The sequence below is a fragment of the Octodon degus genome, unplaced genomic scaffold (genome assembly GCF_000260255.1).
Source record: "Octodon degus isolate 3935 unplaced genomic scaffold, OctDeg1.0 scaffold00141, whole genome shotgun sequence".
Taxonomy (NCBI): Eukaryota; Metazoa; Chordata; class Mammalia; order Rodentia; family Octodontidae; genus Octodon; species Octodon degus.
The window spans coordinates 3,627,089-3,638,025 of NW_004524717.1; the positions used below are offsets into that span (position 1 = coordinate 3,627,089).

Sequence of the window (10,937 nt, forward strand, 5' to 3'; positions counted from 1 at the left end):
CAGGAGGGAGAGGTGGTCGTTGACCCCCCTTCGCAAGCCTGACTGGCCCTGGGTGCAGGTGGTCCCACCAGATGGAGTATGTTCAGAGTGAATGAGAACCCTGGGCAATCTCACCCTTGTTAGTGAAGATAGTGGTGGGGCTGTGACAGTGGGGATACTTGGAATTGCTAAGAAAAATTCCAAGGAGCCCAGACATTTCCAGGAGGCCCCACAAATTGAGATGGAAAAGAATATTCCATGTAGGGAAAGAAAAATGTTCAAAGAACCTTGTCAGTGCCAACTGTCTGCTCCTAGTGCCAAGCAGGGTGAAGGGCTCCTCGCCCAGAAAACCTGAAGCCGGTGCCCACTGCACACACCCTGAATTCATGGGATGCCTGGCACTGGCTTCCGAGAGGGCTCCTGATCTGTTCACAAATTGAGGCCTTTTCTTCCTCCTGCCCCAACGTCAGCAGCTGCTCTGGAAGTGATTCTCCTTACACACCAGCTGCTCCAAATGCTATTGTCCTGTCAAAATCCTTCATGCAAAATAGATGGATGGCAGGGCCAAAGGGTCAATTCCTTCACTCTGTGGATAGTTTCGCCAGTTTTATCCTTGTTACTTGCTTCCTGCTGCTTTCTCCTTTCAACTTTCTAAGCAAAGAGTCGCTTATTGAGCACTTAATGTAAGTACACACTAGCCTGGAGTTGGAACTGTGCATACTGCTGTCATTTAGGCTGCCAGAGTCACTCTCAAGCAGGGACCACCTTATCCTTGGTTACAAAGGGATAAAAGTGGGCACAGAGAGAATGCGACCTTGATGGAGACTACACAGGTCTGTCAGGGTCAGGACTGCAGTCTGTGTCATTTGGCATGGGGAGGCCTCATGCTCCTTAAGGCCCACACTATCATCCACTACCTCTCGGCCAGTGTCAGGGCCCACACATGAATGGCTTTGGTGGCATCCTCTAGTGGCCTCATGTGACCAGGTTGCCAGATTTCTAGCTGTCACCTTCTAAGTTTTCAAGCACAGCTTGGGGCATGCATCATAGAAGGAGCCTTGCTTTCCTGGGCTTCTTTAGAGTATGCATGACTGCAGGCTGCAAGACTCTGGTTAGATGAGAAGCTTAGGGATCCAAGCCCAGGTGCAAAAGGGAAGGAGAGGTGAGGGGAAAGAAGAGAAGGAAGCAGGGGAGGAAGAGGAAAGGCGAAGAGGGGGAAACAAGAGACAAAAGAAGACATGGAGGAAGGAGAAGGGAAGGAAGGCAGAGAGAAGTGAAGGAGGGGAAAGGAAAGGAGAGGCTAATTTGGAAGCTGGAAAGCCCAGGTTTTCAGATTCCAGTCAGAGGGGTTTATCAGCCAGCAGGAGGCTGTTAGGGACTTACAAGGCCGGGCAGCAGTCTGCAGCAGCAGCACCTGGAGGCTATTTGTTCAGGTGGCCTGCTGGCTCCCAGAGCCCCTGCCCGGTCACTCGTGATTATCAGCTGGCAGAAACAGTCGCTCTGTGAAAAAGCCGCAGCTGGCCCCACTGGATGCTTGAGTTCCCCGCGCACGAAAGCTAGATGTCAGATTTAATGAGCGTCTCTCTGGCTCACCAGGTGTGACAGAAAATGTAACGCCTTTGTGCTGGGAACCGTTTGCTATGGTGGGTGAGGGGGAGGCTGAGCACAGCCGAGAAAGCCATCTCTCTAGCAAAGATCAGCCATGGGTTCAGTCTCCTGCCTGCAGGAAGCAGAAGCCGCTCTCCCGGCCCACACCCTAAGTTGTTAATGAGTTTTAGTTGTATATGTGTGAGGTTTCCATGCAAGCACATGGCATCCTGGGGCCACATCCAGCAGCCTGTCCCATGCCCACTTGCCCCGTGCCCTCCCCAACTCCAACAATAACTATTCCACTTGCTGGCTATTTTAATCGCATGCAAGATGTTTAAATTTTTTAAAAAGTTTATGACAATAAAAGACACATTGTCATTAATTGTCCTTAAAATATGCCCCCTCTCTTCTGATAATTCATGCCATCCTTCTTGCCACATTCTGAACCATGGGCTAAACCATGGGCTAAACCATGGGCTAGACATTCTTGAGTGTCTTTCCTGAGTGTCTTCAGTTACACTCTTGTCCAGCATCTATTCAAAATGCCTGGATGTCCTGCATTGATTGAAAGTGTTGACCTTTCATGCTCATTTTGACTTTAGGAAAGTCAGAAACCACACAGCACCAGATCCAATGAATTAGGTAGATGAGGACACACTGTTGTGTTTTTCTGGGATAGAACTTGCCATAAACAGCAGGTTAAAGAGCAGGGCGATCAAAACATGATGAATGTTTAAATAAAAGATTTCGTTTCAGGAAAAGACACATTGCCATTAATCCCCATTCAATCACTCAAAATACCCCTCACTTTGAACATAACCATCACATCATTGGTGACAATGTGTCTTTTCTGTAATTTTTAAGAATTTAAACATTCATCTATTTATCAATTTCCCCTGGCAGGAGAGAGAACATGGCCACAGGGAATGTGCCTGGGGTCCCTGAGTCTGTGGCTGATTCAGACGTTCTGCAGTGATGTGGTTTGACCAACGAGCTGAAATGCGGTGATACGGGCCAAGGAGTATTGAGACGTGCAGCCTGGAGTTCCTGACAGTGTGTTCCTGACATTTCACATGCTGTCTTGGAGTATGTGCTTAAAATTTTTAAATGTCTTGGGTAATAAGGAAAAGGTCTTGGTCAACAAATATTACTATGAAGCTGTGATGTAAAGCCTAATATTATAACAATATTAAGAAAAATAAGATTGCCTTATCTAAAACACCACTGCTTCCTTTCCAAGCCATTACTAAAACCAGAAATGAAATACAATCCTGTTGCTTTTGCTGTCACAACTGTAAATGTGGCCAATCTGTCAAGAATACAACACATAATTACTTGGTGCCTTTGACTGGTTTTGTTGGGTAAACATGACACTTGATCCCAAGAAACAGGACTTACCCTGCTCAAACCCAGGCAATTATAGATGAACAGGCATGGTTGGTTCCTCTGTGTTTAGCACAGCTGGCCCAACGAAGGCTTAACACTCCTCTGCACTAGTGGATTCCTGCAGCTGTCAAGACATTGGTTTTCCCTCCCAGCTCCTGTACCTCAGGGAAATCCCCATCCTGAAGACCCCCTGGAGAACCATGATCTAGCTGGACACCCTTCTGCCCAACACTGAGAACACGTGTTTGTGTGTTTTGCATCCCAACTGTGTCCATGAGCAATCAGGTCAGCATCACCCAGAGCTTGGGATGCAGAGTCCCAGTCCCTGCACTAGCTCCAAGTCTACAGTCTTACGAAGATCCCCAGGAACTTGGGATCAAAGTTGGGCAAGCAGTCCTCCTACTTTTTCAGTTGGATAAACAGGCCTGTTTCTCTTAACCTGGACATAAATATCCTCCCCAGATGGTGGTTCATGTCCTGTTGTGCCAGACACATGGTGAACACTCCAGTACCTCAGGGTTTGTAGGACTTTGGAGGACCTGGCCATGCGCTGGTGAGAACCACTTTGTGGTTTCTTATTCAACCAACTACTTTCACCAGTAGTGGGCACAGATGAGCAGGAGTCCAGGGCCAAAGAGCAATGCCAGTTGGGTGATCATAGCAAGAGGTGGATTCCAGAGAAGCTGCGGCTGAGGGGCCCCCTCTGCCCTGGGGCCCCAGCTTCCAGCCCGACTCACCCGGCGGGCCAGACAAGGGATGGAGAAGCTCAGGCGCTCTCTGATCTGTCCTGCCCCCCAAACTCCTGACTCCTGGGGACAGCAGCTCCAGGACTGCAGAGAGCCTGCCACAGCATGAAGGCCCAGGGTCGCCTCCTGCTCATTGCCCTGTGCTCCTTGGTCTTCTCTGCCATCTGCATCCTCCTATGCTGCTGGGCCTGCTTGCCCCCCTGCAGGGCCACCTGCCTGGACTGACCCCTCCGTGTAGACACCAGCCCCACCGCGCCAGGGCTCTTGCACTTCAGTGGGTACAGCATTGTGCCTGATGGAAGCTGCTGTCGGGGACCCATGCCACAGCTGCGCTGTGGTGTCCAGCTCGGGCCAGATGTGCGGTTCTGGCCTGGGTGCCCAGATCGATGGTGCCGAGTGCGTGCTGCGCATGAACCTGGCACCCACCGTGGGTTTCGAGGCGGACGTGGGCCGGCGCAGCACCCTGTGCCTGATCTTGCACACGAGCGTGCCATTGCTGCTGCGCAACTATTCGCATTACTTCCAGCAGGACTGGGACACACTCTATGTGGTGTGGGGCCAGGGCTGGCACATGGACCGCGTGCTGAATGGCCGTGCCTACTGCGCGCTGCTGCAGCTCACTCAGATGTACCTGGGGCTGCAGGTCTACACCTTCATAGAGCGCATGATGGCCCACTGCGACCAGATCTTTCAGAATGAGACGGGCAAGAACCGGAGACAGTTAGGCTCATTTCTGGCTCGCCATGATCCTGGCCCTGGAGCTGTGCAAGGAGATCATGGTCTATGGGATGGTCAGCGACAGCTACTTCAGGGAGCAGAGCCCCCCCTTGGTTCCTTACCACTACTTGGAGAAGTGCCGGCTGGATGAATGGCAGATGTACCTGGCTCATGAACACACGCCGCGGAGTGCCCATTGCCTCATCACTGTGAAGGCTGTGTTCTCCTGCTGGGCCAAGAAGAGGCCGATCAGGTTTGCCCACCCATCCTGGAGGGCCTAGTAGCAGCCATGGACAGCCAGTCACCTCACTGAGCCACACGCACCTCCTCAAACATTTAAGTTATGCCTCTTGCCTCCTGCCACATTCCGGCTCAAACTAGGGCTCCTACCTGCCCTAATCTGGGGACACCCAGAGCTATCTCCAGCCCTATGCTTTGAGGGAGGCTGAAGGGACACCCTCCCCACTCCCACTTTCCAAGGAATCACATCTTGATTTTGGGGTTCAGCCCACCACTGGATCTCTCAAGTGGCCTTTGCCCCAGGGTTAGTGGCCCCTCTTACCAGCAGCATGACCTGTGCCGGTCCCTGTCTGTCCCCTCTCCACCCTAACCACCTCTGGTGCCACCGTCTCAGGCTGGGGTTCTGGTCAGGGGAGCCTGGGACCTGGGTTTTGTGTGGCACAGGGGCCTCTGAGCATAACCACCAGAGCCATCTCTGGAGTGTACAGGTAAATGAATTTTCTGGGGGGGAAAAAAGAGGTGGACTCCAGACCAGCAAAAGAGATGGATGATGATCCCCTTCCTTTGCTAATCACAATGAGGCACTTTTCAGCGGCAATGAGGATTTGGGATCTGGCAGATTCCCCAATCCTGTGAGTTACTCATTATTTTCTGCAAATCCCATTTCTGCCTAGATGGCTTCTTTTTTAAATACTGAGTTAGAAAAAAGTATAAAGGCAAGGGTCTGCTTTTCCAAAGAGGGATACAGTATCAAAGAAGCAAGAGAGCTCCTGAGATTCAGGACAAGTAGTTAGTGCCTCAGAATCTAATCAAAGTTATGTTTTCTGATTTCCTACTGGATTTTCTCAGTGTGGGCTAATCCATGATTTTTGATTACACTGGAAGATATTCAGGCAAGTCCTTGGGGCTCATAGAACAATGTACACATTGTACTGTTTAACACAGGAAAAGAGAGGGCCGCAATTATTGATATTTGTTTTTCATTTTGGAAACTACTTGATTTGAAATAATAGGGCTCATGTAGTCATAAAATTATGCATTGAATGAACATCTAGTACATATACACTTGGCTGAAGGTTAGCCCAGTCTGCTTGGTGGAGAAAATGGAAGCCAGACTCATATCCTCCTACAACTGAATCAGAGTGATTAGTAGCTTGTTTTAGACAATTTTGAAAAATCAAATGTCTCAAAATCATCTATTCACCTTGCAGCACTTTCTGTTTTCTGATGTGCCTTAGTTACTTATTTCTTTGCTGAGACAAAGTACTCAACACTCAAAGGTAAAAGAGCAAAGGTTTATTTCATGTCACACTTTGTAGAGGTTTCCGTCTACATAGCCTGCTGGCTCCAAGGCTGGGTGGCATGTCAGAGGGTCATATCAGAGGAGAAACAGTCCATGGCAAGCAGGCAGGAGACAGCAGAGCAGCAAGCAGCAGAAGTAGAAACAGCAGCAAACAGTCTGGCTTCTTTCTGTCCCTTTATATTCCATCTAGGCTACCTGCCTTTTGAGTGCGGCCATAGGCACACTTAACCCAGCATCACATCTTAACCCCAGCATCACACACTGTGGATCCAGTCACCTCCCAAAACCCCACCTATAATCACATGATGCTTTGGGAAGACTTGCAGACACAAGCCATAACAGTCAATGATGTGAAAACAGAAGAGAGGAAACAGTGTCTTCCCAAAGGTTTATTCACTGTGAATAGAACTTCCACTGTTAAAAACAAAACAAAAGCAAGAGGTACAGAAATTATCCTCTTGTCCAAGAATTTGCTATAATTAGCTTTTCCACTAGAAACCTGAAAGCATCATGTTTGTAAACACCACAATAGGACAAATTCCTCAGGAGGCACCAAATGAAGTTGTTCCTGTCCTTGAATATTTTGTCCTGGAGCCCATCTGGAAAATATCATCAGGACAGTAAATACTGGTCCATGGACCAGACTCCATCTTGGAAACATAGAGGTCAGTGGACAGTATCTTCTCCACAGTGGGAACCAGAGGATTTCTGGAGATGTGATAACAAAGTGTATCTCCTTTTTTCCTCTCTGGACTCAGCAGTATCCATTCATTTTAATAGTCAGTTTCTGCTCTTTCCCATCTTACAACATGGCAGGAAGAAAAAAACCTGAGAAGCCAGACACTTAGAGAAGAAACCCGAAGCCAAGAAGTCTTCTGCCAGGTACTGGTAAAAAGAATAAGGTGAAGGCAAAAAAGAGTCCAAGAAGGGGCAGCCCCACTATAGCCAAAATCCTGTCCTGGTTAGAGGAATTGGTAGATACTCCTGATCTGCTATGTATTCCAGAAAGGCTCTGTACAAGAGAAAGTACACAGCTGCTAAATCAAAGGTTGAGAAGAAAAAGGAGAAAGTTCTTGCTACGATCACAAAATCAGTCAATGGGGACAAGAATGGAGATACCCAGGTTGGTAAGCTTCGAAAAATGCCTAGATACTACCCTACTGAAGATGTGCCCCAAAAGCTCTTGAGCCACCACAAGAAACCCTTCAATCAGTATGTGAGGAAACTTCAAGCTAGCATCATTCCTGGCACCATCTTGATCATCCTCACCAGGCGTCACAGAGGCAAGAGAGTGGTCTTCCTGAAGCAGCTGGCCAGTGGCTTGCTACTTGTGACTGGGCCTCTTAGCCTTAATCATGTTCCTCTACAAAGAACACACCAAAAATTTGTCATTGCCACCTCTATAAAAATTGATATCAGCAAATTGAAAATCTCCAAACACCTCACTGATGCTTACTTGAAGAAGAAGCTGCAGAAACCCAGACACCAGGAGGGTGAGATCTTTGACACCAAGAGAGAGAGATACCAGATTTCAGAGCAGCACAAGGTGGATCAGAAAGTGGTGGACTCACAGATTTTAGCGAAAATCACAGGTGTTCCTCAGCTCTGAAGCTACCTGTGATCCATTTCTGTTCTGACAAATGCAATTTATCCTCATAAATTAGTGTTCTATATTTCATACTAAGAACCTAATTAAATAACTGATGCATTAAAAAAATAGTCAGTTTCTGAATATGATCTTTACTATCAGTTAACCCATAGAGGTCAGATTTTTCATTGCTGGACCAAAATACCTGGCACATGCAATTTAAAAGAGAAAGGGTTTATTTTGGCTCATGGGTTCAGAGGTATCAGTCCATATTAATTGGCTCCAATGCAGGAATGACGTGGCTGAAGGGCAGCCAGGAGGCAGAGGTCAAAGGAAGAGCCAGAGAGAAAGAGGCCAGGGACCAGATACTGTCCCCATGACCCACCCACATACAACCAAGTGTGCTTTACTCATCACATAGACATCTCTCAAGGCAGCCAAGTTGATGATTGTGTGACGTGTATTTTCACACTGGGGGTCATTTGTTCAAGAGTTTATGTCTTGGTGGTGCTGCAATATTAGCTACTAGAATGATAAACCTTGGTCTATTGAGTCTTTGCTTTTGAAGCCAGTGGTAAGATACAGGTAATAAGTAACAAAGTTTCACTAAATCTTGGATCTGGTCATTGTTGAGTAATCCCTGAACTTTTTAAGCAACCAATCAATTTAGTGGTTCTTCTACTTCCTGTGTGGAAACTCTGAAATAATGATTGGCGGAGCCGGGGAGATGGCTCAGTGGAATAAGTACTTCCCTGAAGTGGTGACTAGTGCTCCAGTATCCATCTCATAAGCTTATGGATGGAAGCTACATGCTGAAGGTGGTGGAGCAGGAAGGCAGAGGACTGTGCAGCTGTTCACATCTGTAGTTTCTTTACAGAAGTAAACCCTGTTATGATGAAGTCAGTGTAACAAGGTTAATTTCTGAGTGCCAGTGCTAAGTAATAAATTGTTCACAACAACATAGTTTGAAGCAGAAAGAAAAGTCCTTAAATATTTAGTAGTAAGGGATTGATTAAATTATAAGAACACATAGTTGATGCCAGATGACTTTTTCCTCAACACTCCTTCATTATTAAGCCCCTATTCTGCCAGGCACAGTGCTGACTTTAGCGATACAGTGATAAATAAGCAGATACAATCCCTACACTCCAGGAGTTGCAGAAGAACATGCAATGGCCCAGCCAATGCTCCTTCCCAGCCTGTGATCATGTTAGATTGTATTTCCAAGGACTGTCCTTTGAAAGGGCAACCTGAGTGGCCACCTTGGGCCCCTCAGTTATGGAGATATTTTACACCATCCCTTGTTCTTCTTTCCAAATCTAATTAAAATTCAGTTTTGAAATGTACCTCTCCCGATACTCCACAGCACCTTGTGTGGGGTGCTGCTATGGTGAAGTCTTTTTCAGGCCCCATGCTCCAGGGCCACACTGGCTGGGATTCCCGGCCACTGTCCCCTTTCCAGAAACAGCTCTGTTGCTTCCACTGGTATTTAAACTATGAGGAGGAAAAGTTAAAAGAAAATAAATAGTGATCGTGGACTGTAGAGTGCAGAAGCTCTTTATTTTCCCCATTTATTTACATTCTTTAAAATTTCATCAAAATTCATTTCCTCTTCAAAATTTTCATTGCTGCACAACATACCGAAATTTATCAAACACTCAGAATAAGATTTCACAAAGTATGCACTGCAGAATCAGTAGTCATGTCAAGAAATCAACATTAACAACTTCCAGAGACCTTCCTACTTCCTTCCAGGCACTAGCTACCCCAAGTGAAAAATCTATTCTGACTTCTAACAAACATATATGGATTTTTTCAATTTTTGTACTTTGTATAAATAGAATCATACTATTTCATAGCTGGTCGTTTTTTGCTCAACATTTGTTCGTGAGAGTTGCCATGCTATTGGCCAGAGTTTCAGCTCATTCATCTTCATCACTGTGTGTTAGCCCACTAGGTGGTTTGGCTTCGACTTATTTATCCATTCTGTGCCTCATAAGCATTTGGAAAACCTTCCCACATTAGGCTATTACAAGTAGGCTTGGTATGACACCCGTGTCTTTTAGCCAACATAATCCTGAATTCCTGTTGGCTATATGCCTAGGACTGAAATTGCTAAGATGTAAAATAAACATGTTTGGCCTCAGTAAGACTGACATTTTTCCAAAGCAGTGGTAAAAAGTATTACTTTTGCAATAAGAAAAAATAATCAAATGCTTACATTTGGTTAAGTCCACTCATGACAGAACTCTACTTACAAGTCTTTCTTCTCAATTATTATATGCAAATCAATGTACTGCATACTACAGAAAGTAAAAATGGACTCCAAATAGAGTCACAGGTATCAGTGAGCTAATAATACGGTAGGAAAAAGTGAGAATGCAAGTAGTGATTCTGCAGCGCCCAGCTGATCCTCTCAAAATGCAACATATTATGGCAGTAGCATGTGGAAGGTTAAAATCACTCTCAAAAGTGAAAGGGGGGGCAACCCACTGGGGTCCCCCTTCTGCTTCTCTCTTGGACAGAACCTTTCTTTCCCCCAGTCAATATTCTCTCAACCTCCTTGTCTCGGTTACTTTTCTCCTGTTGCTGGGACAAAACACTGACGCCCAAATTAAGAAAGTGAAGGTTTATTTAGCTCACAGTTACTGGAGATTTCAGTTCATACTCCACTGGCTCCAAGGCAGATGGAAGCAGTTCATGACTGCAGAAAACAAGGAAGAGTAGAAGAGGAGGAGAAGCTGTGGCACCTATCAAGCCTCTATTTCTTCCTTTTATGCCTTCTGTGAAGACCAGAACACCTCCAAGGAAGTGGCAGCAGCTGATGCTTTGAAGATTTGGAATCCTTTGAAGTGGCACAGCTGTGAGGATCAAGCTCCTCCAAGGATGTGGCACACTGAAGCTGTCTTCAACCCCTTTATATACCTTTTAAGTGCTAAATTACCCTAGTGCTGGCCCTTCCCATTGTAGGGCAGGGCCCTCCACACCTCAGGGGCAGGCCTCCACGCCCTAGGGCATGTAGTCACTGAACTGATCCAGGCAAGCTTCTGACACCTCAAGTTGACAAAATGTATCAACCACCACACTCCTTTTAAAAAAAAAAAAGAGTGAAAGAAAGGAAAAGCACAGAGCTAGGGACCACCATCCTCTTCAGAGGCACATCCTCAATGACGTACACACCTTCCAGTAACCCTCCTAAGTGCCTCCCACCTTCCAATAGGGCCAAATGGGAGATCAGGCCTTTAACATTTGGACTTTGGGGGGCATCTGAGATCCAACCTTAGTAACAAGTGACTCATGTGAGGAGTGGGTAGAAAGTAAGAAAAGGTTAACACAGGGCAGAAAAAACATCAGGAAAGTCTTCCTCAAAATAAAGAGTGTTTGGACT

General features: G+C 46.5%; 1 pseudogene; it reads left to right on the plus strand.

The window, feature by feature from the left end:
- The first annotated feature begins 3,806 nt into the window (after positions 1 to 3,806).
- LOC101569283 lies at positions 3,807 to 4,699 on the plus strand (annotated as a pseudogene).
- The last annotated feature ends 6,238 nt before the right edge of the window (positions 4,700 to 10,937 follow it).